Below are 6056 nucleotides of genomic sequence, written 5' to 3'. Positions count from 1 at the left end.
AGTGTCCATTACAATTTTTAATACTTTCATGTTTTCCAGTCTTTCAGTCTCTACCATAGAGTGCAGACATTCAGTATATGTTAAGTGGAGACATGCAATGTCTCTCTTTCATAGCCTGACTTGCTTCACTCAGCAACAAATCTTCCATATTCGTCCAACTTTTATTGTTGTTTTTTATGGATGAATAGTATTTCATGGAGTATATGTGCCACAATGTTTCAACCCATTCATCTGTTTGTGGACATTTGGGTTGGTTCCATGTCTTAACAATAATGAACAAGGCTGCAATGAATATAGATGTGCAAGCGTTTTTCCGACTGAGTGTTCGCCTGTCCTTTGGGTACTCAGGAGTGGAATTGCTGGATCATATGGTAGTTCTATGTGAATTGCTGGATCACATGGTAGTTCTATGTGAAGGTCTTTGAGGAACCTCCACATCATTCTCCACAGTGGCTGGACGAATTTACATTTCCACAACAGTGTAGGAGTGTTCCCCTTTCACCACATCCCCTCCAGCACTTATCATTATTTGTTTTTTTAATCTTTGCCATTGTGACTAGGGTTAGGTGGTTTTGATCTGCATCTCCCCTACAATGAGGGATGTTGAGCATTTTTTCATATGCTTTTTGTATGTCTTCCTTAGAGAATTGTTTATTCAGCTCCTTTTCTCATCTTTTAATCGGATTAATCATTTGCTTGTGGGTAAGCTGCTTGAGTTCCCTGTGTATTCTGGCTCATTGCATTTTTTAAGGTTTTTATCACAGAGAGAAGGTGCTCGCCAGAGAAAGATAGGGACAGTGAGAAAGAAAGTGAGAAATAACCCCACTGGGGGAATGACTACACCACAATCCCTTCTCTTCCATTCTCCTGGGACTTTGGGCATGCACACACGTGCACTTAGTGTGGTTTTCAAGCCACCAGGTTCAGGACTTGAACTGCAATTGGCCATGTGGGAGTCTAGCACCTTAACCACGATAGCACCTGCTGGCCCTTTAATTTCATTTTTCTAAAAACTTTTTAAAGTCTTCTCATATTCACCTTCACTGAAAAGGCTTGAGAATAGTAACCCCCCCAATAACCATGAGCACATACCTTGATTTATAAATACCATTCTTTACTAAAAGAAAACAGAGTTCTTGGAGAAATGACCTCTTCAAAAACAAGAGCAGAAAATGTACTGTCAATTACTGAGTAACAGGTATGAAAACATCCAACTAGGATCGCGTATTTCTCTCTTTAGTTGTCTTTTTTTTTAATGTAAGAGGCATTTGATACCTCTTCTTAATGAACTGGCCCCTTTAGCATCTGTATGAGCTCAAGGTGTTAAAACAAAATACTACAGGCTGGGTGGCTCAAATAACAGTAATTTACTTTTCCAGAAGTCTGGAGGCTGGAAGTTCAAGGGCATGTCGCCAATAGGGTTACTTTCTGGTAAGGCCTTTCCTGGTTGACTTTTAGATGGCTAAATTCTTGCTGTGTCCTCACATGGCACTTCCTTTCTGTGTGTGGAGGGATAGAGAGATCTTTGGTATTACATTTTCTCTTTTTATAAGGACACCAGTCCTATCAGATTAGGGCTCCGCCATTTTTAATTCATTTGATTTTGATTGCCTCCTTAAATGCCCTGTCTCTAAATACAGTCACATTGAGGGTTAGGACTTTAACATATGAATCTTGAGGGAACACAATTTGGTTGTAACATTATCTATACCATTGTGACCTTTTATGATTTTTATCCTCTGATCTTAAAATCTACTTTATTGGATATTATTGTAGTCACACCACCTTGCTTACATTTGGCATTTGCATAAACACCTTTTTACCTCTCTTTTACGTTTAACTTGTCAGTGTATTAATAGTTACAGTGCATCTCTTGTAAACAGAGGTTAGCTGCGTCTTGCTTTTTTATTCATTAATAAAACTAATTTAATTTGTAGTTTAAAGCCTTCTCACAAAAAATATTTAAAAACAAAACAAAAATACTACAGGTCCAGAAAAGAAACAGGTGAAAGAAACTCATAAATATTTTTTTTTGTTCTTGTTTAAATTTGTGCCATAGGGCATGTGTGCTTGTCAGAGACAGACAGACAGAAGGAAAGTGAGAAATCATCTCCCTCCGGGGTGATGATCACACTGCAATCCTTTCTCCTCCATTCTCTTCTCGGGGTTTTAGGAACACGTGCACACATACTCAGCATGATTTTCTTTCTTTATTAAAATGTTTTCATTTTTATTTACATTTAATTATTATACATCTTTACAATGTACAGCATGATTTTTCCCAGCATATTAGTCAAGTCAAAGACATCACCATGGAAAAATAAAAACCATATGATTATATCAATTGGTGCATAAAAGGCGTTCAATACAATACAACATCCCTTCATGATTAAGACTCTCAGCAAAATTGGCATAGAAGTGGCATTCCTCAACACAATAAAAGCCATCTATGACAAACCCATAGCTGACATCATACTGAATGGGGAAAAACATAGTTTTTCCAATAAAACTGGAACAAGATAAGACCTCACTTTCTCTACTCCTTTTTCTTTAATCATTTTAATTTACTTTATACATTTAATCACTGCACATCACTACAGATTATAGAATGAACTTATCCAACATGAATACACTTCACACCGGTCTAGTTGAAGATATCATATGCATTATCGTCAGCAGATAATCCTCCATTTCTGTGTCCCTTAAATATCTTGGCTTTCTATTTTTCTCCTTGATTCCTCTTCTCTTACTCTTTCCTATCTCCCACTCTCTTCCCACCCTGTCTCCAGTATCCATAACCATTTTCCATTATTCTATATCCTCTAATTTTTTAAGTTTGCTCCATAGAGTGCAGACAGTCAGTATATATTAAGTGGAGACTTACAATGTCTCTCTTTCATAACCTGGCTTGCTTCACTCAGTAGTAACTCTTCCACATTCATCCACTCTCTATCAGATGCCAGACTCTTGTTTTTTATGGCTCAATAGTATCCCATACTGCCTATTCTCCACTCCTTTTTAAAATAGTGCTGGAAGTTCTAGCCGATGCAATCAGACAAGAGAGTCAAATAAAAGGCATCCAAATAGGAAGAGAGGAAGTGAAATGATCTCTATTTTCAGATGATGACTTTATACATAGAAAACCCAAAAGAATGCCCAAATATCTCTTGGAAGTGATAAATGAATATAGTAAAGTAGTGGGATACAAAATTAACATACAAAAATTTATAGCATTTTTATACACCAACAATGGACAGACTGAGATAGAATTGAAGAAAACAATCCCATTTATGATATCCACAAGACCAATAAGATATCTAGGAATAAACCTAACCAAAGAAATCAAAGACCTCTACAACTAAAACTATGAAACACTTGAAAAAGAAATGGAAAATTATTCAAAAGAGTGAAAAAAAATTATCCTGGATGGGAGAATTAATATAATCAAAATGACAATCCTACCCAAATTAATCTACAAATTGAATGTAATTCCAATCAAAGTACCAGAAATATTCTTTGCAAAAACAGAAAAAAATATATAAAATTTGTCTGGAATCATAAAAGGCACTGTATCGCCAGAGCAATACTGTGCAAGAGGAATAAAGTAGGAGGCATCTCACTTCCTGACCTCAAAATATATTACAAAGCTGTGATAACTAAAACAGCATGGTACTGGCACAAACACAGGCAGATAGACCAATGGAACAGAATTGAAAACCCCCCAAATAACCCCCAAAACATACAGCCAACTAATCCTTGACAAAGGACACAGGACAATCCAGTGGGAAAAAGAAAATCACTTCGGCAAATAGTGCTGAGAGAACTTGATATCCACCTGAGGAAGAATGAAGCTGGACCCTTATCTCTCACCATCAACAAAAATCAACTCAAAATGGGTTGAAGATCTAAACATAAAGCCTCAAACTATGAAACTACTGGTGGAATATACAGGGGAAACTCTTGTAGACATCAGAGTAGGCAAAGACTTTTTTTAAAGGACCTCCAAAGCATAGACTATAGTTCCAAAAAAGGACAAGTATAACTATATTATATTGAGAAGCTTCTGCACAGCAAGAGAAACAACAATAATTAGAATGAGAAGACAACCCTCAGAGTGGGAGAATATATTTGCAAACTATCCCTTAGATAAGAAACTGATAACCAGAACATACAGAGAACTCAAGCATCTTAGCTGCCAAAAAATAATCCATACAACTAAAAGATGGGAAAATGAGCTGAACAGATAACTCTCCAAGGAAGGCTTATGCAAATAGTCAAAAAGCATATGAAAACATGTTTGATATTTCTTATCATGAAGGAAATGCACATCAAAACCACAATGAGATACCACTTAATCACAATGGCTAAAATTTAAAAAATAATAGTGATAAGTGCTGGTGAGGCTATGGTGAAAAGAGAGCTCTCCGACACTGTTTGTGGGAATGTAAATTGGTACAACCACTGTGGAGAATGATATTCCTCAGAAATCTACAAATAGAACTACCATACGACCAAGTAATTTCACTCTGAGGTATTTACTCAAACAATAAGAAAACGCTAAGTCAGAAAAACACTTGCATACCCATGTTTATTGCAACATTATTTACAATTGTTAGGATATGGAATTAACCCAGATGTCCAAAAACAGATGAGTGGATTGGTAAAATGTGGCATTTGTATTCTATGTAATATTACACATCCATAAAAAAAAAAAAATAAGACCCTGACATTTGATACAAACTGGACGAGTATGAAAAACGTAATGCTAAGTGAAGCAAGTCAGGCTATGAAAGACTTTGTATGTCCCTGCTTGGTATATATTGAATGTCTGCACTCTACAGCAGAAACTAAAAGATTGAAAGGTATAATACCAGAGAGGGCAACTGTGGATAGTAGAGATAGTGAGGGGATAATAGGGGAGGGAAAGGAATTAGGAAAAAGTAAAATACATTTAACTGACACAAAAATGAAGTTATTTGCTGCTGATGATGATGTATAGGATAATGTCCTTTTCTTGACTGATATGCATTATAATCATACTAGAAAAGACTTGTTTTGTACACTGTAAAGATGTACAGTAACTAACTGTAAATAATAAATATCTTTTAAAATAAAAAAGATTTCATAACAGCAAAAATAAGACATTACCATTCATATTATCATCAACAGATAACTTCATTTTTGCGTCTATTAAATGTTTTGTTTGTTTTTTCACTGATCCCCTCCTCCCCCCCTTACTCACCCTCTGTTACCCACTCCCTCCTATGCTGTCTATAATAGCTACCGCTGCCCTCTCTGCTTTTATACTTTCCAATCTTTCAGTATGTGCTAGAAAACACAAGCATTTGATATATATATTAAGCAAGGACATACAGTGCCTGTATTTCATAGTCCGGCTTGCTTCAATTAGCATTAAATCTTCCATCTTCATCCACTTTGTATCAAATTTCAGAGTCTCATTGTTTTGTTTTGTTTTGTTTTGTTTTGTTTGAGATCTGATCTTATTTATTTCTTTCTCATAAAAATCTTATTTTTGACTGGATTCAGACTTAGAAGTGGAAGCTCTCAGAGAGGACAGCCTGCGTCTCTTCGCAATCTGTTCTTGGCGTTTTTCTTTAGCCTCCTTCATTCTCTTGGCCAAAAGTTTAGCATATTCTGCTGCCTCTTCCTTATTTTTCTTAGTACATTGTTTCTTGAGGGCAATACGCCGGCGTTTGTGTTGCAGGACACGGAGAGTCACAAGACGCTGAATCTTGGGTGCTTTGGTCCTAGGTTTCTTACCTTCTTTATTTAAGGGCTTTCTTACAACATATTGACGGACATCATCTTCTTTAGAGAGATTGAAAAGTTTTCGGATTCTGCTAGCTCTCTTAGGCTCCAGGCGACGAGGCACGGTAGTATCAGTCAGTCCTGGAATATCCTTCTCTCCCTTTTTAACAATAACCAAGTTGAGAACGCTCAGGTTGGCATCCACAATGCAACCCCGAACAGATTTGCACTTTCTTTCTCCAGTTCTCCTTGATCTGTAACAGGAATGTCCCTTACTCAGTAGCAGG

General features: G+C 36.6%; 1 pseudogene; it reads right to left on the bottom strand.

The window, feature by feature from the left end:
• Positions 1 to 5488: 5488 nt before the first annotated feature.
• LOC102485644 (40S ribosomal protein S6 pseudogene) lies at positions 5489 to 6052 on the bottom strand (annotated as a pseudogene).
• Between the last annotated feature and the right edge of the window lie 4 nt (positions 6053 to 6056).

Source organism: Tupaia chinensis, unplaced genomic scaffold (genome assembly GCF_000334495.1).
Source record: "Tupaia chinensis unplaced genomic scaffold, TupChi_1.0 Scaffold000542_1, whole genome shotgun sequence".
Lineage (NCBI taxonomy): Eukaryota > Metazoa > Chordata > Mammalia > Scandentia > Tupaiidae > Tupaia > Tupaia belangeri.
The sequence above is the reverse complement of the archived record's forward strand: the minus strand, read 5'-3'. Positions and strand labels throughout refer to the sequence as shown.